The sequence below is a fragment of the Heterodontus francisci genome, chromosome 14, assembly GCF_036365525.1.
Source record: "Heterodontus francisci isolate sHetFra1 chromosome 14, sHetFra1.hap1, whole genome shotgun sequence".
In the NCBI taxonomy this organism is placed as follows: domain Eukaryota; kingdom Metazoa; phylum Chordata; class Chondrichthyes; order Heterodontiformes; family Heterodontidae; genus Heterodontus; species Heterodontus francisci.
In genome coordinates, this window is record NC_090384.1 from 90,204,480 (window position 1) to 90,232,172 (window position 27,693).

Here is a 27,693-nt window from a genome sequence, read left to right on the forward strand (position 1 = left end):
CCAAATGTCATTCCTTCTCTCATAGGGTATGATTCCACATGCACCAGCAGTTCTCCTCTACCTCATCCAAGCGATCATTCTTCAGTGTCTGCTCAGATAGCTACTGTTGATGGGTTGTTCAACCATGGATGGGTTGCAGCTGGGCCTGTTCCTGTGCTTATATGATGCTTAGAAATGCATTTTCCAATAGCGATTACTGGATAATAATTGGAACCAGAAACCTGGCTGATTTTTATCCCATTCCCCAACCAATACACATGGTGGCCAACTGTATTATGCAGTGCTGCTCTGCCTGAGATTAATTAATTGACTGAACTTTGATTATTTCAAGTCTGTATATCTCAGTCCCACCTGAAATGACACATTTTGCCCAACGGGCCAGTTGGGAGTATATCCAACATCCTTTATGATATTATGTATAATAGAGAGAGGCACACTCTGTCAGCCTGCCGCTGCTGCCAAAATCTTAAAACTACAACTTAAAATGAAACCTACACTCAAGGTCAAAAGTAGCTTCTGTGGAGCAGTAAGTATAAAACTGGAGCAGGGAAGAGAATTATACACCACATTTTACAGTGCATTCCCACATCCATTTTCTCTCTCTGGAGTTTTGGCTCCAAAGTAATAATATTAAAATGAACAAAGTTTATCTTTGGAAAATATTGTGGTTAAAATAATGATGTCATGACACCTGTGGTGCGAATCCTTATATTAATTTGGTCTGAAATTCTCATGTTTCCAGCTAACAGGACATACAAGTATTTAAGGGGACATCATACTCATACTTGTTGTTCAGGTGACTTGTTTCACGAAATAGCTATACAACAGTGCCCGCGCCACCACCCCTCCCTCCCCCCCCCTCCCCCACAATGTATGGTACTCCCATAAATGTTGATCTCTGCTTCTGTGTAAATGAAGAATCCAAGCCATCACAAAAATTACTCTATTTTCTTCCTGTGAATGCAATTTCCATGACAGCGAAACAAGCCAGTTTTATAAAATGCATTTTCTGAGTTGCATTACACAATTACAATTTTTTTTAAAATTGTGTACCAATAAAGGGGCAATCTAGTTGTAATTATCTAAATTATATGCACAATAATATAGACACATATTGTCATACAATGTGCATTCGTATAAGCAGTTTACTTACCTGAAAAATGTCATCTTTAAATGAATTTCCTTCTAAGAACCACTGGAAGCATGCTCCAAATATATATCACTTTTTTTATGCAAACATATAAGGTTCTTACTCTATTCTTTGTGCAGCAGTAAATGGAATTAAAATGCTGCTGTCTGCAGTCAGAGTTGCACAGGTTCCTTGCACATTGATTCACAGTTTCAGGATGTGGTCTGACGGTTAGACTAACGGCTGCTGGAACAGCCAGGAGAAGTCAAAAAGAAACAGCAGCTCAGGACGTACGTTTCCAGTACTGTCATACGCCTATTGGAAAGGATTTGCTTCACTGCCAAAAATCTGTGTGGACATTTATTATAATTCTCAGTTGTTTGATCCAAGTCAGACTTCTCTGATGTTCCAACTCACAGAACTTTCCAGCTCAACTGTGTGTGTATAATTTACTGAATAACAATTACAGACTGAATACCAGCCTAAACTACGTGCTTGTTTAATGACATCATTAGCTGATGGAGGGAAAACACTGAGACAGCATCAAGTTCAGCAACTGGTGTGGATGTAATACTTTACAGCAGTTAAGTGACTGCTGGAGAAATTACACCAGTTGCAACAAAAGTCCATCACTTTATAGGAACTAAAATATTTTGCGGCCATAATCGCATAGACAATATCTACTGAAGAAATTACCAGTTACACGTGGAATAATGTACACAGACCCAAACAATATATTACAATGATCCAATAGGAATTTCTACTGAGGAAATTACAATGGTTATAGCTGGAACAATAAGTGAATACTCTATAGAAACTGACACACTATATTCTGAAAACCAAGATTACAGCTTTATATTTCAATGAGTTCTAAATACTCTAATTTCACAGTTTGTTATCAGGAATTGTCCAGAAGACATGGTTACTGTAACTGGATGATGGAAGGTTCCATTTAGCTTTAATAAACCGATAATATCTGAACAAATACAGTTTGTGCACAAAATGTATACTAAAATATAAAATGAACTGTGGCCTAGCAGAGTTTTGGATGAGCTCAGGTTTTTAGAGGCTGGAAGACGGGAGACTGGCCAGGAGAGCATTGGAAAACTTGAGTCTGGAGCTAACAAAAGCATGGACGAGGGCTTCAGTGCAGATAAGCTGAGGCAGGGGTGGTGACGGGTGATATTACGAGATAGAAGTAGGTGGTCTTGGTGCGGGAAAGGTTATGGAGTTGGAAGCTCAGTTCAGGCACAAATAGGATGTTGAAGTTGTGAACTGTCTGGCTCAGCCTGAGACAGTGACCAGGGAGGGAGATGGAATCAGTGGCTGGTGGACCAAGTTTGTGATGTGCACTGAAGACAATGGCTTAATTCTTCCCAATATTTAAACAGAGGAAATTCTGGCTCGTCCAGGGCTGGATGTCGGACAAGCAGTCTGACAACACAGAGGCAGTGGAGGGGTTGAGAGAGGTGGTGGTGAGATAAAGCTGGGTGTCATCCATGTATACGTAGAACCTGATATTGTCTCTTTGGATAATGCTGCCGATAGGCAGCATTTGATGAAAAATCAAAGGGGGCCAAGGATAGATCCTTGCGGAACTTCAGAGTTAACGGTGCGAGGCAGGAAGATAGAACATTGTAGCAATTTTCTAGCTATGACTCGATAGGTAAGACTAAAACCAGGTGAATGCAGTCCTAGTAAGCTGGACACCAAAGGAGAAGCACTGGAGGAGAATAGTGTGGCCAACCATATCAAAAGATGCAGGAAGGCCAAGAAGGATGAGGAAGGAGAGCTCATTATGGTCACAGACACCAGAATTCCCTAGCCTTGATGCTCCAAACTATAAAAACTAACCTAACAAGTACTGAATGTCCCCAGTGGCCTCTGTATTAACCTCTTTTATATTGGAAGGTGGATTCTACCAGGCAGCGCAAACAAAGAAACTGCATATATGAGCAGTTGTTTGAAAGTCACAATGTTGACCACTAGAACGTCCAATGCTGAGAACAGTGTATATGGATCTACAGGATGAATAAATGCATCACTGGCCTACATGAGTGGGCTGAGCGGCCAGTGCATCTGCAGTCTGAGAAAACATCAGCATGTTCTGCCAGTGGAAAACTTTAGATTTGGTGCCCGCGGAAGCACCAATGAAAACCACCACTTCAGCAGTCTCTTGAGACTTCTGAACATTAATCATAGTGATAAAAATCAATCTCTGGTTTTGAAGTGACTGAGACAAAAATCAGCACTTATCGCCATGAATGAAGAATGCACAGATAAGTTTCAGCACACTTATTTCCAAAGGAGCCCCAACATCTTGCATCTCATGATTAAAGGTGTTGATTGGCGAGCTAGAGGGAAACTATTCCCTCTGTTGCTGGGAGTCCAGAACAAGTTGGCATAACCTTAAAATTAGAGCTCGGCTGTAGGTGATGTCAGGAAGCACTTTTTCACACAAGGGGTTATGGAAAGCTGGACCTTCCTCCCCTGAAGAGCTACTGAAGGCTCGGTCAATGGAAAAGTTCAAAACTGAGATTGAAATATTTTTTATACATTGGGATATTGAACCAAGGTGGGTAGATGAAGTTAAGATGCAGATCAGTCATGACTGAATTGAATGGCAGACAGGCTCAAGGGGCTGAGTGGCGCACTCCTGTTCCTACATTAGGAAGCTAGTGATCCTGCCTCCTTTATTTTACAGTGCTGTCACTGGAGCTAGGGCTGCAGTCAATGGCAGTGTTGTAAATTAACAGTTGCATGAATGTCAATAGAAAACAGAATTCAAGTTAGGCCGCAAGTCTCAACTGCCACTATCAGACCACCCTGTTACAAAGAATGTACAGAAATACAGATTTCTTTTTAGGATCTTCCAAAAGAAGGCCCATAGCAATTTTGGGACAGAAAACAGACTTGTTGCACAGTTTCTTATTCATAACAATAGTATTGTGGTGCACAACTCTGAATACTCGATACAACTTCATCAATGATGATTACTTCTGGCACTGTGCCAGAAAAATGAATTGAGAAAATTGCCAAAGCTTTGGTTTTATGAACGTACAATTTTGGCACAACTGCAAGCTCATCTGAACACAGGAGCATAAAGCTACATCATTGCTGCACTTCACTGCAACTTGCTTCAATAATATAAAAGAAAGATTTGCATTTATATAGCGCCTTTCATGACCTCAGGGAGCCCCAAAGCGTTTTCCAGCCAATGATGTGCTTTGTTGAAGTGTAGTCACTGTTGTAATGCAGGCAGCCAATTTGCACACAGCAAGCTCCCACAAATAGCAATATGATAATGACCAAATAATCTGTTTTTGTGATGTAGATTGAGGGGCAATTATTGGCCCGGATACCAGAGAGAATTCCCCTGCTCTTCTTCAAAATAATGCCATGGGATCATCTACATCCACCCGAGAGGACAGATGGAGCCTCAGTTTAATGCCTCATCCTAAAGACATCATCTCCGACAGTTGCAGCATTCCTTCAGTACTGCATTGGAGTGTCAGCCTCGATTTTTGTGCTCAAGTCCTGAAGTGGTACTTGAACCATCAACCTTTGACTGAAGAAGGCAGACCAATTCATTTACTGTGTTGGGAGTGAAATTTTTCATTTTAGTTAACATAGTAATCATGAGCATACTATTTTCATCTGAACGGTAACTGGTAATTCATCCAATATTTTCTACACTCAAAAACTTCTCCGAAAGGGCATTTACAGAAGCGAAAATGATTTCCTTCAACTGTTTTGTGCATGCCAATATTTTTTTACATCACTACATATCCAACTGGCTTCAGTTCTATTTTCCGCTTATCTGGCCCACAATATATCAATGAAACATCTTTATACCAGTTTCCCAGATTTTGAAATAAGTTGATACACCAGCTGTTGTACCAAACCATAAGGATACAATGGTCCAAGATTCAATCTCTGATTTGTGCTGAGTTAATGAATCTCATCCAGGATGACAGTAAACTGATTCAACTGACTTTAGCCTGATCATTGATGGGGAATGGGGAATGAGGGGGTGGGGGGTTAAGGCTTGAAAAACAAGCAGCCAGCGTTCCTGTTCCTGGTGCAGTGGCTCCTGATCCAATTGTGCTGCAGATCCAGGTGGAAAACAGGATCAAGTTCAGCTGCTACTTGCGGTGTAGGTTTTTACAATAAGAATGGGCCAGGTATTCAAGGGTTGCCTGTGCCATGGAACGGGTCCTCAACAGTAACTTTAGAAGTAGAATGGAAAATAAAACAAAAAATAAGTAACAGAATATCTTTATACTTTATTTTGTTGAGTATTTAGCAAAATAAGGAGCATTTACGGTACAATTAATGTTGGCACAAAGTACTAGTGTTACAGTTACAGTGTAAATCCAATGTCATAGCCTGACCTTACAGTCCTAACTTCAGATTTACATTATGAAAAGTATGTGCTAACAGGAAGCTGCTAGTGATATTCTGCAGCAATGCCAGTCTTGTGTTTATCTCATGTAATTGAATATGCAGTGATTATAGTTGTTTAATTTTTCAATGTGGCCACCATTACCCACCAACTGAATGAGCCACTGACATCCACTAATGCCTGTACATCTTAAAATGATGGCATATTCACTGTAACTGGAAATACTACATTTCCCCAGAGATAGGAACACGGTGCTCTCATCTCTGTGGGGGAAATCCAGTCCTTAAACCCAATTCAACTAAAATCAGTCACTGTGGCTAACAATATAACAGTTGAAGTTAATTTTCACTTGTTGCTGATGGAGCCAAAAGATGCACAAATCACTTCAAGTTTACAGCGTGGTAAAAACAACACGCACTTCAGGGGTTAAATAGCAAAGTCTGAACGTCTTAAATCTTAACTCTCAAGCAACAAAGCAGTTAAGTCAATGGCTCGACCCCAAGGGTTAGACACAAATTAACTGTACTAATTGGGATTGAGGAAACACAATTAACATTTTCACCTGAAACAATTGAAGTTCACTGAATCTATCTTTTTGCCCTTCACCCCAAAGGCTCAATAGGATGTGGTCTATTACCAGATGAAAGTTTCCCAGTTCCTTATGGTAGCCTTTAGGGCAGTCAATTTCCCAAATGTTATCGACTACATCAAACTAGCAAATGCCACACAACAATTTTTTTTAAATCACCACTTAAGTTACAAGGACATCTGGTGACCAATACAAACTTCCAAGAGAGCCCATAAACTTAGACCAATCAACATTCAAGGTATCAGATGAGCAAGCTCATAAATGGCTTTAGACTGAAGCCTCTATCTGTATTAATAAGACTGGCAGCACTTCCAAAACAAAGATTTCTCTATAATAAATTTAGATAAACTTGCTCCCTCTCAAAAGAGGGTGCATGAAACAAAAGTTAGTTGGTAAATTGACGATTGCTTCAGCAGTTTCCAACAATCAGAGCTGTCTTTGCAAATTCCACACAGATACACAGTGGGTCTCAGGCATTGTGCTCTTTTAAATGAACGAGGCAGTTACTGGTCTATCTCTGTAGTAGAAGTATCGCAAATAGAGAATTCAAAACAAGAGAGTCTGAACAAAGAAATAGGCTTCATCAACAAAATTAGCTACCTTTTCACAACCAGAAACAACTGCTGGCTATACATACAAGGATACAGTTTGTGCTGTACTAACCTTTCAAGAAGCTGAAATCTTTGATCTTGTTACTCAAGGGAAAAAACTGACATCATAAAAGAAAAGCAGCTCGTACTAAATGGTCAAAGTGCAAGGTTTCAGTTGGACATTTTACAGCTGCATTTCTTTTCCCTATTCGGTCACTGGGCAACCCGAGATGACTGAGACCTTCTTTCACTTCAAAACAATGAAAATTAAAGCTGTAATTCCCTTAAAGCTTCCAGTGCTTACTGGGTACTCCACCCTCTGAGTGTGCTCACAGTTTGACTCTTTACTCCTGCAGTGCAAATCAATAGGGATGATGATCCAAAATTTTTGGAATGAAGGATATATTGACTTCTCATAATTAATGCCAAAACAAAAATTGGTTCAGTTATATTGGTTCAGTTATATAAATAAGCAATGCTAAAAATCATTCTCTGCCTTGTTGACAGAAACTAAAGTTGCATCATGCTTAAAATTAGAGTCCAAACTTCATTTGATAAGAAAATGTGGGATGTTATATAACCCAATAAATATAACATAATATCACAAGACAATCAATTTCAATTACATCAGTTAGCGTCATGACATTAATGAGCAAGTTGAACAGAGAAAAATGTAGTTTACTGTCGTTTTGAAAACTGCTCCATAATGAGGCCTAACAAAGCCCTTAAGTATATTCACAGAAAACATACTCCCAGTGCCATTTCAATGTTCAACCTAAGCTCCCAGCACCCCTTCCCCCCACTGTCCTTTACTTTCAGTAAAGCAGTGAGGGGGATGGTTAAAACTATGATCCTTACACAGCAACAATTCATCTCAGCACCTGGATATCTGAACTGGCAATAAGTCAATGGGTGGAATTGTTAGATCAGCCATTGTGTGAAACTTTAGAGAAAAGACTTAAGGATTACTGCAGGAAGCAGAAAATATGTGTCCTTCCTAACTGCATTGTAAAGCATTATAAAACAAAACAAATTGATTGTGCCTATTTAAGTGGATGGAGAGCAAGCAAAACAATGGGCTGAATTTTATCAGCTCGCCGCCGTTCTTGGCGCGAGCTTCAAAGATGGCGGGGTGCATGCGTGAGATTTGCTCCGTGGAGCCACTGCAATATTAAACGCGGCGGCTCCTTTATATGGCCAGGGCAGACCTCCACCCCCACCCCCGATGGCATGGATGGGGTGGGCCAGTGTCCGGCACCATCGCACAGGCGCCGGTGCCCTTTTTAACAGGCTTCAAGCCCTTCCACTTCATTAACATTTTTAAAATTATAGGAAGTATTAATTTAAAGTGAAAAACGTATCAAAAATTTCAAGACCCCCTCCTATCCCCCCCAATGAGTAAATACGTTATTACTTGCTCACGCCCCCTCCAAAAAAACTTACCTTGCAATCTTGACCTACCCCCCAAAGTTTCTAAACTTTAAACTCTAGCTCTTCCCACCACCCCCTAGACCAATCAAAAAGGTGTGATGTTACTCCTCATAAAGGGTATGACAGTACATAGGTAATAGATCGTCTTTAAGGAAATATTACAGAGTTTACAGCAACTATACATTCCTTCAAGGAACAAAAACCCCAAAAGTAAAGGCAGTCAACCATGGATAACAAAGGAAGTTAAGGATTGTATAAGATTAAAAGAAAAGGCCTATAAAGTTGCCAGAAATAGTAGCAAACCTGAGGATTGCGAGGATTTTAGAATACAACAAAGGAGAACCAAGAAACTGATAAAGAAAGGGAGAATAGAATATGAATGTAAGCTCGCAAAAAATATAAAAATGGACTGTAAAGGTCAGAAGCTTTTTCCCAGGGTGGAAGAGTCAGTTACTAGGGGACATAGGTTTAAGGTGAGAGGGGCAAAGTTTGGAGGGGATGTGCGAGGCAAGTTCTTTACACAGAGGGTGGTGAGTGCCTGGAACTTGCTGCCGGGGGAGGTGGTGGAAGCAGGTACGATAGCGACGTTTAAGAGGCATCTTGACAAATACATGAATAGGATGGGAATAGAGGGATATGGACCCCGGAAGTGCAGAAGGTTTTAGTTTAGGCAGGCATCAAGATCAATGCAGGCTTGGAGGGCCGAATGGCCTGTTCCTGTGCTGTACTGTTCTTTGTTCTTTGTAAAAGCTTCTACAGGCACATAAAAAGGAAAAGTTTGGTGAAGACAAATGTGGTCCATTACAGGCAGAATCAGGAGAATTTATAATGGGAAATAGAGAAATGCAGAGGAGCTAAATGATTACTTTGTGTCTGTCTTTACTGAGGAAGATACAAGAAATCTCCCAGAATTAGAGATCCAAGGAATTAGGGGGTGTTATGCAGGCCTCCACCTGCCAAGAAGAAGGCACATTGGTTTTGTCATATGAACATTGATTTTGAACTGTTGCTGGAGCGGGAAAATGACTTGTTGAACGGATCAGCCATGGTTGGAAAAAGCATTTGCATACTCACTGACGGTGCTTGTGTAAACAAAGGACTATTCCCAGCCACATTCATCCCACAATGGATTTTGATCACTGGACAGTGAGGGTGTGCGGCAGCGCATTTCAGGGCCTGCTGGGGTGATGCAATCCACAGGGGCCAGGACTGGTTGGACCAGCTGGTCACATGACTAACTGGCTGTTCCAGGGTCTTTTGAACTAGCCACAGAGAGTTTGAATTGAGAAAGACTTTTTGCTCCTGGACTGAGAAGATCTCTCCTGTCTGCTCCCATCCCTTTCTCAGAATCCACTGAAGACCCATGAACACCAAGAAAGAAAAGTCTCCTACAGCGAACGAAGTTTAAGAAGAATACTGGGCCCCAACGAAAGCAAGATCTACCTACAATCAAGGACTCTACAGTGAGCTCCAAAAACCATAACAAAAACTTTTCCTTTTTTTTTCTTCTGCTCTTTTCTGTCTCTACTTGCATGTGCGTATCATGTATGCATGCTAGCGTGGGCACGTCGTGTATCCGTAGGCATCAACTGAATTACAGTTTAATAAATTTCAACCTTTCTTCTTTAAACCTAAGAAAACCTGTTTGTGCTGGTTTCTTTGCCTTATAATTGGAAAGCAGTGAACAAGGATTCACCAAGGGGGAGCTAAAAACAAGGTGTGTGTAAAATTAAACCCTGTTATGGTAAGACTAGGTGAAGGCTGAGAGGGAGCCCTAGACCCCTTTCTCACCTGGTTGTAACAGGGGGAATGAGGAATTGAAGGAAATTAGTATTAGCAAGAAGGATATATTAGAGAAATTAATGGGGCTGAAGGTTGATAAGTCCCCCTAATATTCTACATCCAAGAGTGTTGAAAGAGGTATCTATGGAGATAGCGGATGCATTGGTGATCATCTTCCAAAATTCTATAGATTCTGGAGCGGTTCCTGCAGATTGGAAGGTAGCCAATGTCACCTCACTATTTAAAAATGAAGGGAAGAGAGAAAAGAGGGAATTACAGACCTGTTAGCCTTACATCAGTCGTTGGGAAAATGCTAGAATCTATTCTAAAGCCTGTGATAAATGGACACTTGGATAATGATGATCTGATTGGGCATAGTCAACTGGATTTCTGAATGGGAATTCATGTTTGACGAACCTGTTGGAGTTTTTTGAGGGTGTTACTAACAGAAGTGATGAAGGGGAATCGGTGGACGTGGTATACTTGGATTTTCAGAAGGATAAAGTCCCCCACAGGAGATTGGTTAGCAAAATTAAAGCACATGGGATAGAGGGAATATACCGGCATGGATTAAGGATTGGTTAACAGGCAGAAAGCAGAGAGTAGGGATAAACGGGTCATTCTTGCGTTGGCAGGCTAGTGGGGTACTGCAGGGATCGGTGCTTGGGCCCCAGCTGTTCACAATATATATATCAATGATTTTGATGTGGGACAAAATGTAGTATTTCCAAGTTCGCGGATGACACAAAACTAGGTGGGAATATGTGTAGTGAGGAAGATACAAAGTGGCTTCATGGGGATTTGGACAGACATAGGAGTGGGCAAGAACATGGCAGATGGAATATAATGTGGAAAAATGTGAGGTTATCCATTTTGGTAGGATGAATGGTTGTGCTGAGTATTTCTTAAATGGTAAGAGATTAGAAAGTGTAGATGTACAAAGGGACCTGGGTGTCCTTGTCAATAAGTCACTGAAAGCTAACATGCAGGTGCAGCAAGCAATTCGGAAGATTAATGGTATGTTAACCTTTATCTCAAGAGGATTTCAGTACAGGAGAAGTGAAGTCTTGCTTCAATTGTATAGAACCTTGGTTAGACCACACCTGGAGTACTGTTTGCAGTTTTGGTCCCCTTACCTTAGGAAGGATATTATTGCCATAGAGGCAGTGCAGTGAAGGTTCACCAGACTTGTTCCCGGGATGGCGGGACTGTCATATGGAGAAAGATTGGGGAAACTGGGCCTGTATTCTCGAGAGTTTTGAAGAATGAGAGGTGATTTCATTGAAATCTACAAAATAATTAAAGGGATAGACAGGGTAGATGCAGCTAAGATGTTTCCCCTGGTTGGGGAGTCCAGAACCAGGGGACACAATTTCAAAATAAGGGGGAAAAATTTCTTTACTCAGAGGGTTGTGAATCTTTGGAATTCTCTACTCCAGAGAGCTGCGGAAGCTCAGTCATTGAGTAGGTTTAAAACAGAGATTGACAGATTTCTAAATACAATTGACATAAGGGGATATGGGGACAGTGTTAGAAAAAGGCACTGAAATGGATGATCAGCCATGATAATATTGAATGGTGGGGCAGGACTCGATAGGCTGAATGGCCTACTCCCGTGCCTATGTTCCCTCCCCCCCTCCCCACCAGTGTTCCGCCATACTTCACTGGCCGGGGATCGGATGGCAGATGGAGTGCCAGCCACCAACCATAATATGGGAGTGGGACGGCCAGAGCGACGAGGTAAGTAATTATTTGTTCATTAGCATCCATTGAAACATTTAAATTTTGGTCCTGCCACCGAGTGGCGGTGAGAGGGGGTGGGGCACCATGAGACCACACCGCTGCCGGTAATATGGGGCAGGCCCTTCCTGGCATCGAGGCCCGTGGCAGGACTCTCCAGAGGCATTTTCCAGATGCTCCCGAAGTCGGGAAGGCCAACAGAATTCAGCCCAATATGTAGGTTGGAATAATGTGCTTCCATCTCTACTGGAGATCCTGGTCATAGTAATAATTTCTTACCCACTAGTTGAAGAATTCCTGAAACTGCCCGATCAATAGTAATTCTAGTGCTAAGAAATGAAGAAAGAGCTGACATTTTATAAGTGTCTTATCACATCCTCATGATTTGCCAAAGTTTTTGCGTAGAATATGGAGCACAGCCATTCGGCCCAACTAGCCTATGCTAGTGTTTATACTCCACATGAGTTGCAGGCAATTACTTTCCAAGTGCAATCATTGCAGCTAGGTACACAAACATGGCAGTCAATTTGCCCAAAAGCACACAAACAACAAGTGAATGAATGACTGGATAATCTGTTTCTGATGGTGCTGTTTGAAGGAAGAATGTTAGGCAGGGTATCAGCAGAATTCACTGCTCTTCTTTGAGATAATACCATTGCATCTTTTACATCCACCTGAAGTTCAACATTTCATCCAAAAGACAGCACCCATAATAGCAGACCTTTAGTACTCCTCTAAAGTGTCACCTCTACTGTGGCTTGCATCTAAGAGGTGAAGGAGAAAGAAAGACTTGCATTTATATAGTACTTTTCACGACCACCGGACTTCTCAAAACGCTCTACAGCCAACAAAGTGCTTTTTGAAGTGAAATCACTGTTGCACTGTAAGAAATGCAGCAGCCAATTTGCACACAGCAAGCTTCCACAAACAGCAATGTGATAATGACCAGATAATCTGTTTGTGTGATGTTGATCGGGAGATAAATATTGGCCTGGTCACCAGGAACAACTCCCCTGCTCTTCTTCGAAATAATGCCATGGGATCTTTTACAATGACCTGAGAGGGCAGGGTAGGCCTCGATGTAATTTCGCATTTGAAAGACATCACAGCACTCCCTCAGTACTGTCCTGCAGTGCCAGCCTTGCATTTTGTGCTCAAGTCCTGGAGTTGGTGCTTGAAGCTGGAACTTTGTGACTCAGAGGCAACAGTGCTACCAACTGAGTCATGGCTGACACTGCAAACTGGCACTTAGAGAATAAAAAGGAAACTATAGCTGCAAAATAAAAACTGCATGTTCAACTTGAAATGTAGTACTCCTGCGAAATCCATTGTTCATGCCTGCACTTTTCTGGCATTCTGGAAGTCCACATAAATAACATCCATCGACGTACCTTTATCTACCATGTTTGATACTTACTGAAAAAATTCAACTAGGTTAGTTAGACAAGACTCTGATCAACTCATACTTATTCAAATGCTCAGTCAGTCTATCCCTTTTTGTCTCGTCCATTTCACTGACTGTTTCTATTTCTACCTTCAATACCCACTTCAGCAAATGCTAGAGGGGTGTTAGCTCAAATGGAACGATACCCATGTACACTACTGCCTTCAGAAGAGGAGTGGAAAAAATCGGGGGAAAAAAGTAGTGCAAAACTGTCTTAGCCACCCATCTGCAGATGTGGTGGAGTCACATCAAGGCTTGTCAGACCTCACTCTCCTCTGCCAAAACTATTCAAAACTCTAGGACTATCTGAAGTGAAAAAGGTAATTCCAGGTTCCTTTTTTATACCACCATGTATCTACTTAAACTCCTCTGCCCTCCACCCTCACCGTTATCAAAATGGAAGAAGCTCATGGATTATTTTGTCAGCCAGATGGAGACATTCTGTTCAGCTGCCTCCCCTCCTTTTCCTTGTCCAAGCTGAACCTCCTCCTGTCCCCCTTCTACTTCAAACCTGAACACCCCCCCATCTCCATGTCTTCTTGCCAAGATCATCTCATCCACAAAACTCCTTTGATCTCAATCACATGAAACTCCCAGCTTCCCTTCCTAACCCCCACGTTAGCTGGCATCGTAAATGATTTCCTCTCCTTGGGGACCATCCATCTCCCTTTCAAAATTCGTCAACATCTCCCTCATCAAAACACCTACCCCATCTTCATCCTGCCTGCAGCCTATATGCCACTGGAAACGATTCACTCTTCTAGGACCATCTGGAGTATCCTGGACTTACCTACTTAAAAAAAGTAGGTAGGGAAACTGTTGATACGTTATGCATGATCTTCCACAATTCTCTCAATCCAGTTGTTGTCTCCTTGGATTGGAAAATTGCTAATATCACTTGATTATTTAAGAAAGGTAGGAGAGATAAACTTGGAAATTATCAGACTAACACCAATTGTGGGGAAGTTACTAGAATTTGTAATTAGGGATAGACTGACTGAGCATTTGGATTAGTATGAGTTGATCAGAGTCATGTCTAACTAACCTAGTTGAATTTTTTGAGGAAGTATCAAACATGGTAGATAAAGTAATGTCGATGGATGCTATTTGTGTGGACTTCCAGAAGGCATTTGGCAAAGTTCCACATAAGAGACTGTTAAAAAAAAATGAGAGCACATGGAATTGGAGGCTTGAATGGGGAATTGATTAGGAGGTAGGAGACAGAGAGTTGCGATGATGAGTATGTACTCAAATTGACAGTGGTGTCTTCCAGAGACCTGTACTAGGACCTCATCTTTACACTATATTTATAAATGATTTGGATGAAGGAATAGATAGTCACCTATCTAAATTTGGGAATCACACTCAGGTGCCACAATAAATAGCATTGATGGCAGCAATAAATTTCCAAGGGACATTGATAAATTAAGTAAGTGGGCAAAACTGTGGTAGATGAAGTTTAATGTTTGGAAGTGTGAGGTCATCCACTTTGGACCCAAGATCATAATATTTTATAAATGGTGAGAAGCTAGGAACTGTGGATGAACAGAGAAATTTAGAGGTCCAAGTGCAAAAATAGCTAAAAGCTAGTGGACAAGTACAAAAAATAATTAAAAAGGCTAATGGAATGTTGGTCTTTATCTCAAGAGGGCTAAAACAGAAAGGGGAGGAAGTTATGTTACAGTTGGACAGGGCTTGGGTTAAACCCCCATCTGAAGTACTGCAATTTGCTCTGGTAGCTTTGGAGGGGGTGCAGTGCAGATTCTCCAGAATAATACTGGGGCTAAAAGCATTAAATAATGAGGACAAGTTGCACAGTCTAGGCTTCTCTCCCCTTGCATATAGAAGATTAAGGGGTGATCTGATTGAAATATTTAAAATGATCACAGGTAATAGAGCCAATAGAGTGGGGGAATCCAGAAGAAGGGGGCATACCTTAAAATTAGAGCTAGGCCAGTCAAAGGTGATGTCAGGAAGCACTGTTTCACACAAAGGATAGTGAATAATCTGGAACTATTGACCCCAAAAAGCTGCTGAGGCTTTGGTCAATTGAGAATTTCAAAACTGAGATTGATAGACTTTTGTTAAGTAAGGGTATTAATGGTAACAGAACCAAGACAGGTAAGATGGAGTTAAGATACAGACCAGGCATAATCTAACAGAATGATGGAACACAAGCTGAATGGCCCACTACGTTCCTATGTAACCCTCATTCATGCCTTTGTTACCTCCAGGCTTGATGACTGCAATGTTCTCCTGGTTGGTGGCCCAACCTCCACCCTGTGTAAAACTGTGACCATCTTATCCTGTGCATGTCCTGCTTATCCATCACCTGTCTTTGCTGAGCCCAACAGCTCCAGTTTGAAATTTTCATTCTCATGTTTGAATCCCTTTGTGGCCTCTTTCCCACACCTCTGTGAGCTCACACCCTACAACCTCCCGCCTAACCTCTCTGAGTCCAGCCACTTGTGCATCCACCCTCCTTTTCTGTTACTACAGGCAGTCACGCCTTCCAGTGCTGAGGGCATACCTTCTGGAATTCCCTCCATAAACCCTTTTTGCATCTCCACAGCCCTCTCCTTCTTCGCGAGACCGTCCTTAAAAACCAACCTCATTGATCTTTTCTGCATTGGCTCAGCGTCTTTTTTTTCATACATCTGTGAATTATCTTATGTTTTCCTCCATTAAATGTCCATTATTAATTTAAGTTGTCAATGTTGTCATTTTATTTCTGTTATGAAATAAATGCTGAACACAAGAGTAATGTTTTGCATCAACAGCAACAAACCCTATTTCAAATTTTACATAAAGGCAAACTCTGTTTTACTGTTGATATTTAAGATTTTAAGCACAAACTTTTGAACAATGATACCCGTTGGTTTCAAACCATAATGCACAAGTATTTTATTTTATAATTGACAGAAAACAGCTATTTAATAAAATGCCCACTTTCAAACCTTTAGCCTCTAAATTCTTGCTGGAGATCTATTCCACAAAAATCAGGAACTGGTACTACTTGAACAAGGGGCCAATATTCACATTTGACCCTCAATAGTGAACGATGTCAAGGTTTTCAATTGTAGGAGCATCACTGATGAGCCCAATCTTCTTTTCTCTTGACATACAGTTCCAGAAAGGTTGTTGAATGGTACACTTGGGAAAAGGCAACAAGAACACTGACCAATATCCCCCCAACTTTTGAGTCCGACTTCAATTGTAACTCCCCAGCATCATGCTAGCCAAAATCAATCAACTCAGCTCAGACGAAGGATTGAACCTGGGACATTCCTGGTCTGTGTGGAAATTGTTTAAGTATTTGCTGATCAAATTTATCCAGCGCTCATCTTTTGCCAGTCTGTTATAGATGTGTGATATCTGTTATCAGTTTAGATGTAAAATGTGTGGGGCAGGAGTGGGGCAAGGGGAAAAGAGAGGAAACATACATGTGTCAAGAAGAGTAACTAAATTTTTGAAGTTCTCTATTTTTAATTCCACATTCTATCAGGACTGGGTACAGTATAGCAGGAGAAAATGCAGCCAGGTAGACATCCAAAAAAGTTTTTGTGAAATCAGTGCCATTCTTTGGATGAGACAAGATCCCATCTATTAGTTCTAGGTTGAGATGCATGCTAAAATCACCTGACACTATTCATAGAAGAGCTGTAAATTTTTCTGATGCCCTGGCCGACATTCTTCCCTCAACTAAACTAACTTGCATTTATATAGCGCCTTTAACATGATAAAATGTCCCGAGGTGCTTTACAGGAATGTTATCAAAATTTCACATCAAGATATTAGAACAGAGGTAAATTTTAAGGCGTTTCTTAAAGATGGAGAGAGTGATCAAAAGGCAGAGAGATTTAGGGAGAGAATTCCAGAACTTAGGATCTAGGTGACTGAAGGCACGGCTGACAATGCTGGAGTGATTAAAATCCGGGATGCCCAAGAGGTCAGAATTGAGGAGTGCAGAGAACTCACTTGAAAACCAAATTAACTGATCAGTTACCTAGAGTCATAGTGTCATTTACAGCACAGAAGAAGACCATTCGGCCCATCGAGTCCATGCTGGTTGCTGTTAGAGGGATCTTGTGCACAAAATTGCTAAGGGATTGCGAACATGTGCCTTGGGATGTTTTGCTACATTAAATGCACTACATAAATGCAAGTTGTTGTTGTTGATGACATCACAATCACTGGATTTTGAAAGTAATTTATTGTATGTGAAGCATTCTGAGGCATTTCAGGGAGATTTGATAGGATGCAATGTAAATGGAAGCCTTTCTTTTGTCTTTCTATGTAGGAACCAATCTTCCTAATTATCTGATTATACTGCAATGGAAAATGCTGAGAAACAGGAACTTGGCGGCAAGAGTGAATCAATCTGTGTGGGGCAGCCTTGGGCAAAATAGAGTATGATAATTTGGGAATTCAACAAAGGGTAAAGACCTTACTGGAAACAATTTACAAGCAAAATCTGCAAGCTACTCAGACTAATTTTTCAAATTGCTTGTAAAGTAATGACTATTTTCATTAGCTTCAAAGTCCTGATAAATAATGTTCACAAAACAAAATAATGCAACTGAAATGCTCATTTCTGCTTTGGTGGGTGATAACAACTGAAAATGGTGTGGGGTTTCAGAAGTAGCGAAAACTGTTAAGCGACTGCTTGGTTGGTCGACAGAGTTACAAATGTAATGTAAAATCAGTTCATGCATCAATATTCAACAGTGTAACCAGTACTGGCAACCAGCAGGCATTGTTCTTTAGATTTTTCATGTGCTCATATTGTCATGAAAAAGGCAAAACTTTTCCACAAGATTTCATTCTGTTCAACCTTTGGCTTGATGTGCTTTGAAGTTTGCTCTGGCTGTGATACCAGCAGCTGGGGAACAGGTATCATCCTTGGCTGCTTGGTAGTGCTTTTGCCTCTGAGCCAGAGAATGTGGGTTCAAGCAACCACCCCACCCCCCCGCCCCCCCCACCCCCCCTCCCCCCTCCAGAGACTTGAGTGCATAACCATAGCTGACAGCCCAGCCAGTGCTGAGGGGATGTTGTACTGATGGAGGTGCTGTTAAACTGCCCTTTGAAGTGTGAAAGATTAGATGGCACTATTTTGAGGAAGGTCAGGGGAGTTCTCCCTGGTGTAATAAACAACATTTATCCCTCAACCAACATCACTAAAATCAATGATCTGGTCATTATCACTTTTCTATTTGTCAGAGGTGCTGCTGGCTGCCATGTTTCCTACATTACAAAGTGTCTACACTTCCAAAAATATTTCATTGGGTGTAAAGCACTTTAGGATCTGCATTGGAGAAAGCTGGTGTCGTCAGCCATTTCAAAACTTGTGGAGAGGCCAAAGAAGATGAGGAAGTATACTGCACCATGATCATAGTCACAAGTGATGCACTTTGAGACTTTAATTAGCTTTGTTTTACTGCTATGGGAGGGGCAGAAACCTGATTGGAGAGATTGAAACAGGGAGTTAAGGGAGAATGGCCTCACATTTAGGAGGCAACAACACTCTAAAGGACTTTGGGGAGGAAAGGAAGGTTGAAGAAGGGACAGTAGTTTGCAGGGACAGCGAAGGTCAAAGAAGGCCTATGACTGCAGTCTTGAAAAGGAGGTGGATCGTACCTGAGGAGAGGGGACAATTTACAATGTTACATTGGGCATTGCATTTAACCACTAAGATCTCAAAGACAAAACCCTTTTTAATAATTCACTGAAACATTACAGGAGAGGGAGCCGAATTGACTTGGTTCCTCAAATTTTCTACATTTGGAAAGCTCATTGTAGCATAAAGAGTTAAAGCACAGATGGAGGTCATTCAGCCCATTGTGCCTGTGCTGGCTCTTTGGAACAGCAATCGTGCTTGTCCCGAACCCCTGCTTTTTGTCACAAAAACAAGAAATGCTGGAATCACTCAGCAGGTCTGGCAGCATCTGTGGAAAGAGAAGCAGAGTTAACGTTTCGGGTCAGTGACCCTTCTTCGGAACTGACAAATATTAGAAAAGTCACAGATTATAAACAAGTGAGGTGGGGGTTGGGCAAGAGATAACAAAGGAGAAGGTGCAGATTGGACCAGGCCACATAGCTGACCAAAAGGTCACGGAGCAAAGGCAAACAATATGTTAATGGTGTTTTGAAAGACAAAGCATTAGTACAGATTAGGTGTGAATATACTGAATGTAGAACATCAGCAAGTGCAAACCTGAAGAAAAACAACCTGAAAAAAACAGTGGGTAAGCAAACTGAACAAACTAAGATGAAATGAAATAAATGCAAAAAATTTAAAAAGGAATGCAAAAAAAAGGAAGAAAAAATAACTAAAAATGACTAAAAATGAAAGTAAAGTGGGGGGCTGTCATGCTCTGAAATTATTGAACTCAATGTTCAGTCCGGCAGGCTGTAGTGTGCCTAATCGGTAGATGAGATGCTGTTCCTCGAGCTTGCGTTGATGTTCACTGGAACACTGCAGCAATCCCAGGACAGAGATGTGAGCATGAGAGCAGGGGGGAGTGTTGAAATGGCAAGCAACCGGAAGCTCAGGGTCCTGCTTGCGGACTGAGCGGAGATGTTCCGCAAAGCGGTCACCCAGTCTGCGCTTGGTCTCCCCAATGTAGAGGAGACCACACTGTGAGCAGCGAATACAGTATACTACATTGAAAGAAGTACAAGTAAATCGCTGCTTCACCTGAAAGGAGTGTTTGGGGCCTGGGATAGTGAGGAGAGAGGAGGTAAATGGGCAGGTATTACACCTCCTGCGATTGCAAGGGAAGGTGCCCTGGGATGGGGACGAGGTGGTGGGGGTAATGGAGGAGTGGACCAGGGTGTCGCGGAGGGAACGATCCCTTCGGAATGCTGACAGGGGAAGGGAGGGGAAGATGCGACTGGTAGTGGCATCACGCTGGAGGTGGCGAAAATGGCGGAGGATGATCCTTTGGATATGGAGGCTGGTGGGATGAAAAGTGAGGACAAGGGGAACCCTGTCACGGTTCTGGGAGGGAGGGGAAGGGGTGAGGGTAGAGGTGCGGGGAATGGGTCGGACACGGTTGAGGGCCCTGTCAACCACAGTGGGGGGAAATCCTCGGTTGAGGAAAAAGGAGGTCATATCAGAAGCACCGTCATGGAAGGTAGCATCATCAGAGCAGATGCGTCGGAGACGGAGAAACTGGGAGAATGGAATGGAGTCCTTACAGGAGGTAGGGTGTGAAGAAGTGTAGTCGAGGTAGCTGTGGGAGTCAGTGGGCTTATAATGGATATTGGTAGACAACCTATCCCCAGAGATGGAGACAGAGAAGTCGAGGAAGGGAAGGGAAGTGTCAGAGATGGACCATGTAAAGGTGAGAGAAGGGTGGAAATTGGAAGCAAAGTTGATAAAGTTTTCTAGTTTGGGGCGGGAGCAGGAAACGGCACCGATACAGTCATCAATGTACCGGAAAAAGAGTTGGGGGAGGGGGCCTGAGTAGGACTGGAACAAAGAATGCTCGACATATCCCACAAAAAGACAGGCATAACTAGGACCCATGCGGGTACCCATAGCGACACCTTTTACTTGAAGGAAGTGCGTGGAGTTGAAGGAGAAGTTGTTCAATGTGAGAACAAGTTCAGCCAGGCGGAGGAGGGTGGTGGTGGATGGGGACTGGTTGGGCCTCTGTTCCCTGCTTTTTGTCCATTACCATGTACGTTTTGGTACTCAGCACTGCAGACAACCCAGCCAGTATCAGCAAATATACTTGGGGAATCATGCGGTAGCAAAATGCAGTGTTTCACCAGAGTGACAGTAACTGAAGTTCTTCTTAAGGTCAACAGGAAGTGATGGTCTAGGCAAGAGGCAGGAGGTCATGAGAAAAATAATCATCTCTGCAGGGCGAGCTGAGTGTAAGTGACCTTGAAAAGAAAACACTTTCTCAAGAAGTTTTTTGTCTGTAACTGTGCTTTGTTATATAAAGCAGTGTGTCTGAAGCTGACTGGTCAAGTGCAAATGTGACATTACCACCTGGAGCATTACGTTTTCATTCTTTGATCAGTTTTCATAAAGCTGCAGCTATCAAAAACTATTCAACCAAAAATGAGAGGTGGTATTGCCCTGTGCCAATGAGTGATAAGTTGCAGATTCACAATTCCCCAATTCACTGAGTATCACATCTTGGCTGGTGTTGTGAGGAGAAGGTGGTAAGCAGAGGACAAATGCTTCCCTGTACAGAATAAAATAAATTGGTAAATGAGTTTCTCGGGCCACTTTTTTGTACCACTCAGTAGTTAATTGTGAAACCAGCGACACTATCAAAGAGGTAGTCCATCTGCCCTCACAGCATGGTATTACAAAGGGTGTATAAGTAAACATATTTTAAGAAAGGGGAGTCCTTTATCTAAAATGATATTACAAAATAACATTAGCTATCATTAAGCTTGCTTTTAAAAACTGTATTTGTAACAAGTCATTTTTGTTTAATGGTACAACCCTTATCAGTTTTTTTTTATTTTCATGGGACTTGGGTGTTGCTGGCTTGGCCAGCATTTATTGCCCATCCCCAATTGCTCCTGAGAAGATGATGGTGAGGCGCCTTCTTGAACCGCTGCAGTCCATGTGGTGTAGGTACATCCATAGTGCTGTTAGGAAGGGAGTTCCAGGTGTTACTTAAGTTTTTCCGCCTCCAAGTCGGAAGGTTGCGGCTTAAGCTCCACACAAAGAATTTAAGGATATAATGTAGGAAATGTAGTACAGTTCCATGCAATGCAGTCTTTTGGATAAGCCTTGAAACTCAAGTTGTCTAATCTGATGTAATAAAGAAGAAAGTTGCATTCTGCTGGTGCAATGTTTAATATTACTTCTTCAACCACCCAAAAAAAATGCTCATTTATATCTCTTGCTGTTTGTGGGATCTTGCTGTGCACATGACATGCACATGACTTTGCTAACATGACAGTGCGTGCATGACAAAAATAATTAATTGGATGGGGAATGCTTTGGATGGGGAATGCTTTGCAATGTTGTGAGGACACAATAAGATGCCGTATGAGATGTCCAGTTCTGGGTGCCACGCTTTGGGAGGGATGTGGGGACATTGGAGAGGGTGCACGGTGGATTTGCAGGGGTAGTTCCGGGGATGAGGAGCTTCAGTTGTGGGGATGGATTGGAGGGTTTGGGGCTGTTTTCTTTGGTGAGGAGGGGGCTGAGAGGAGATTTGATATGGGAGAAACTGTTCCCACTCGTGAAAGGACCAAGAACGAAAAGGCTCAGATTTAAAGTAAAAGCAGCAAAAGCGACATGAGGAACAGCTTTTTTCACGCAGCTTGTGGTTAGTCAGTCGGGGCATTCAGAGGGGAATTCGACAGTTATATGAGGGGAAAGAGTGTTCAAGGTTGCGGGGAGAAGGTGGAGGAGTGGCACTGGGAGAAATGCTCATGAGGAGAGCTGGTGCAGACATGATGGGGCGAAGGAACTCTTACAGCGTTGTAACAATTCTGTGATAAAGGCCAAACCTTTTCTTCCTTATCCGACATATTATGCAAATTAAACTGAACTAAAATTTGTTTAAATGTAACTGAAACGAACAGCATTTTGCTGCATTTCATTTTGGCCTTAATCTGCATTGTAATTTTAGATAGTCGGATACCACAAATGTACAATGTATAATTGAAGTTGGAGTAAGTTACAAGGTTATATTGCAGCTGCGGGATTCAGATGATACACAAATCATGTGAAGACAGACTCTTACAGCCTGCCACTTCATTCCAATTACGTTACTTTATACATATCTGATTACAAAATCTCTCATTATTATCTTGCAATACTATGTCTTGAATTAATGGTTTGAAAATAACCACTATGGGGGGAATTTTATGCTCCCCCGTGTTAGGTTTGGAAGCATGAAGAGCAGAAAATCAGGTAGGATGGTGGAGGGTGCGGGGAGTGCGGGGGTGGTGACCCCGTCACCTTCTCGCCTCCACCCAAATTAAGTCTGGGACGGGAAAGTCTGTGAACACCTTCCCATCCACTGCCAATTGAGACCCTTAAGCGGGCAATTAATGCCCAATTGAGACCTCATCCCGCTGCCGTCAGAATTAGCCCAGCGGGCGGGCGGGGCTATCGCCGCACAGGGAGCATGCCGCATGTCCCATGCAGGTTGCTTGCCGGCTGGTTCCAGGCCTTCGGGTGAGTATTCTACTGCAGTCTCTGATTGGCCGACAGCTCTCAGCAAGTGGGACTTCCGCCGCCGGGGTCATAGATCCCGGGCAATGCTTGCCGCTGTCCACTTAAGTGCCTAATTGGCACTTGATCTGGCGTGCCTTCCCCAGACGAGGCAATGCTGTGCTTTCGCCTGCACTTTTGCCAGTGGTCGAGATCCCCGTCGCCAAGTCAAAATCCCGCCCTATGTTAGAGCCTACGAACAGCAAATACATTCTCCCTCGCCCACCCCACCACCCGGTTCTGGTTACCTAAATATTCAGGATCTTCAATGAGGATTCACAGCTATTCTCGGAATTTTGAGTGAGAAGGGTTAAGGAGCAATGAGAAAACAAGCTGTCATCCCCAGGAGTGCCATCACAAGGACAATTTTACAAAAATGTGTGGATAAAGGCTAACCAAAGACCACATTACTACTAATTCAAGCCCCAGTTGCATCTAATGAAAGGTCAACAACCTGAAATGCTAACACTATTTCTCTCTCCAAAGATGCTGCCTGACCTGCTGAGTATTTCTAGCATTTTATTTCAGATTTCCAGCATTTTGCTTTTGTTTCAATTATATGTATTAGAACACCTTTACCAAAGGGCAGCGGTGTTGCTGGTGCTGAATGCTGCAGAGAATGCAGAGACTAATATGTATTTCATCACTTGAAATGCATCTAATGAGTTCCCTCAATAATGTACTAAGAATGACATGATGTAGTATGAAGCCACAGGGAATTAAAAGACTATAGCACCTTTTACCACCTCAGGATGTCCCAAACTGCTTTACAACCAATGAAGTACTTTTGAAGTATAGTCACTGTTGTAACATAAGGAAATGAGGCAGCAAATTTGGACACAGGAAGCTCCCATAAAAAGCAACGAACTGAATGACCACATTATTTTAGGTATTGATTGAGGGATAAATCTTGGTCAGGGCACCAGAGAGAACGCCCCCACTCTTCTTTGAATAGTGCTATGGGATCTTTATGTCCACCTGAGAGGGAAGAAGGGGCATTGGTTTAAATAAAATATCATTCAAAACACCTCCAACAGTACCTCAGAACTGCACTAAAGTGTCAGGTTAAATTATGTGTTCAACTTTCTGGAGTGGGATTGAATGCACAACCTTCTAATGCAGAGGCGAGAGTGCTACCACTGTCTCATGTGGCAGGGAGATGCCAGGTCTAAGGCAAATCATCTGACAGTAACTGGAGAAACAATGGGGGCATCAGAATTAAACTCAACGGTCCTCAACTTGGAAATAGGGGGGAAAAAATCAAACAGAGATCTTGTTCCTGATCACTATTGAGGAAATTATGTTGCTAAGAGTGTGTGTGTCTATATGGTGAGGACAGGTTTGACGGTTGATGTTATTCATGGCTGAATGATCTGCTGGAATTTAGACTCATGCATAACAAATAGCCACTTGGGCAAGGTGCCATAATTCTGTTAATGTCCATGGAACTATACTTCAACAAGTGTTAGTGTAGTCAGGAATGAGGGAAGAAAATAGAAAAAATTGCCACCTAATACAACCAACAACTTCTTTGCTCACAGCTCACTGGAGTGGGCATAAAGATCCCATGGCACTATTCAAAGAAGGCTTCAGAAGGCCTCTATTTCAGTGTTTTGAGTTAAGAGCTGCTCCCTGCTGGTAATTTTCAGAAAGTGCATTTGTAAAGGACAATTGCAGAAAGAACGATCAAGAGCAGCCAAAAACATTTTGTGCGATCAATGCAGAGTTGATATTTGAGTAGTCAGTACTTATGGAGCATCCAGTAACTCACAAGTTGCTTTTCCAAATGAGAATCATAATAAGTGAGCAATTCTAACAGTTGTTTGTCGGGAAAAAAAGCCCTGTCGTACCACCACATGAGATTGAAAATCAGAAGTAGTATGAGTTAAGTAAAGGTTCCTTACATAGATAGTAGAATAGATACATACATAGAACGTAGATAGTGAATGTCAGCAGACTACTTGACTGTGGGGAATCCCGGACAATACCATGCTCACCCAATGTCCGCACATAAATATTTTCCAGCAAGAATCACTGGATAGTATGAGGGAGGATAAATCCTTTCCCCCTCCTCAGCCTACTGCAGTCCCTAAGATGTATTTACATATTTACAGCTTTTACCCTTCCTAAGAAGTTTTTTTTAAGAGTCTTTCTTTACCTTCATTATTTTCTTGGTCCCCTTTTGTTATTTTTAAAATCCTTCCAGCCCGCATTCTTCCCACTATTTTTTGCACTTACTTTAAGCATTTTGATGAACACAGTCCTAACCACTCTCGGACACCATAGCTGCATTCCCCCCCCGAATTATCTTTTCTTGCCTTTCAGACCAGTTGACTGTGCAGATGTAACATCCCTGAGCTCATGCACGCACACATTGCACTTTAAAGCAGGTGTGACTAGACAGCATTTTAAAAAAGGAATCGGTCAATTATTTTCTCTCCTTGGCACAAGGACAATAAGGCTAAGCATAGCAGCTAACTCTGTGCCTCCTGCGATTAAAACTAGAACCTTACTAGTCTGTGACTCAGTTACTACACTGGGGTGAGTCTTTTTTTTTTAACCACAGCCATAACTCATCTACTTCTAATGTCCCAATATATAAACTGACCATTATATTTATGAACTGTTATCCTTCATAGTTAGAACATACTTGAAACATTTGGGCTGACATCTTCTGGAAAGGTCTACGAGATGCGAGTGAAATTCTAAGTGTATATTAGGAGAGCAGTCTTAGCTTTCTAACTGGCACAGTGACAAAATTATATTCAGCAATGAAGTTACATTCTGAACTTAATGACAATAGCTCCTCCAATAAATCAGCAAGTTTTTTGTAGCGAGTAGCTCAGCTGTACAGAACAGATCGGAAATGTGCTAAATGAGCTCACCTCAGCAGCAGGGGTATTGTAACCAGCATCAGTTCCCCTTATGTGAGGGAAAGAAAGAATAAATCAAGAAGAACTCTGGAAAGAATGTGAGGCATTTGATAAGAGGTTTCACAGAAGGCTTGGTACAAAAATTTAAGGCATATGCTAGAATAGGAAATGCAGCAGTAAGGGTAGAGAGTTGGATGATGTGCAGACTAGAAAGGATCAGGGTTAGTAGGTGTTCCTTGGATTGCAGAAGGGTTGGAAATGGTACACGCCAGGGGTCAGTACTGGGTCCGCATATAGATGATCTGAACTTATGTAGGAAGTGCATATTGAAAATTGTGGATGACCAGAATGACTGAGGGTTGGAGTTACATATTTGAAAATGAGAGTTCTGATAGATAAAGCCATCAAAACACCAATATTACATCAGGTTCTAAAATAGGGCATGGAGTACAATAGTAAAGAGGTAACAATAGATTTGTTGAAACAGAATTTGTAAAGTACTGTGTGCAGTTTTGCTCACCCCATTAAAGAAAGGGCATTTTTTTTTATTCTTTCATGGGATGTGGACATCGCCGGCAAGGCCAGCATTTGTTGCCCATCCCTAATTGCCCTTGACAACTGAGTGGCTTGCTAGGCCATTTCAGAGGACAGTTAAAAGTCAATCACATGGCCGTGAGAGTGGAGTTACATGTAGACCAGACCAGGTAAGGACGGCAGGTTTCCTTCCCTAAAGGACATTAGTGAACCAGATGGGTTTTTACAACAATCGATGATAGTTTCATTGCACATTTAATGAGTCTAGCTTTCAATTCCAGATTTTAAAAAATAATTGAATTTAAATTCCACCAGCTGCCATGTTGGGATTTGAACCCATGTCTCCAGGACATTTGCCTGGGCCTCTGGATTACTAGCCCAGTGACATTGCCACTATGCCACCATATTCCCCTTAAACATGGCATGAAACCCACAGAAAGCATACAGCATGAATAGTACCTCGAATGAGAAACTATGGTCATGAGGAAAGACTACTTCGATTGGAGCAGAGAAGGCCAAAAGGAGATGTAATGGAGGTTTGTAAAATTATTAAGGGTACAATAGGATAAATAGGGAATCTGGTTAGGCAGTCAGTAACATGAAGTCATCAATTTTAAATGGGCAATAAATGAGAGAGAAGCAGTTAGGCAAAACGGGGTATGGTAGCATAGTGGTTATGTTGCTGGACTAATAACACAAAAACCTGGATGAACGATCCAGAGACATGAATTCAAATCCTACCATGGTAGCTGGGGAATTTGAAATTCAGTTAACGTAACCAATCCGGAATAAAAAAGGTAACATCAGTAATGGTGACCATCAAACTACTGGATTGTTGTAAAAACATATTTGGTTCACTAATGTCCTTGAGGAAAGGCAATCAGTAGTCTTTACCTGTTCTGGCCTATATGTGACTCCAGACCTACAGCAATGTGGTTGATTCTTAACTGCCCCTGAAATCATCTAGCAAGCCACTCA

The 27,693-nt window shown here is 42.0% G+C and overlaps 1 protein-coding gene across 7 annotated transcripts in view; it reads right to left on the bottom strand.

Moving 5' to 3' along the window:
- LOC137377146 (neuron navigator 2-like) overlaps positions 1-27,693 on the bottom strand; it is a 984,055-nt gene that overhangs the window by 319,242 nt on the left and 637,120 nt on the right. The window contains exon 1 of one of the 7 annotated variants that reach the window (XM_068046513.1): positions 6,787-6,826. The exons of the other annotated variants lie outside the window; for them this stretch is intronic. The gene's annotated coding sequence lies outside the window, so the exon portion shown is untranslated. Of the gene's footprint in view, positions 1-6,786; positions 6,827-27,693 lie in introns of those variants that run through there. 7 annotated transcript variants of the gene reach the window in all.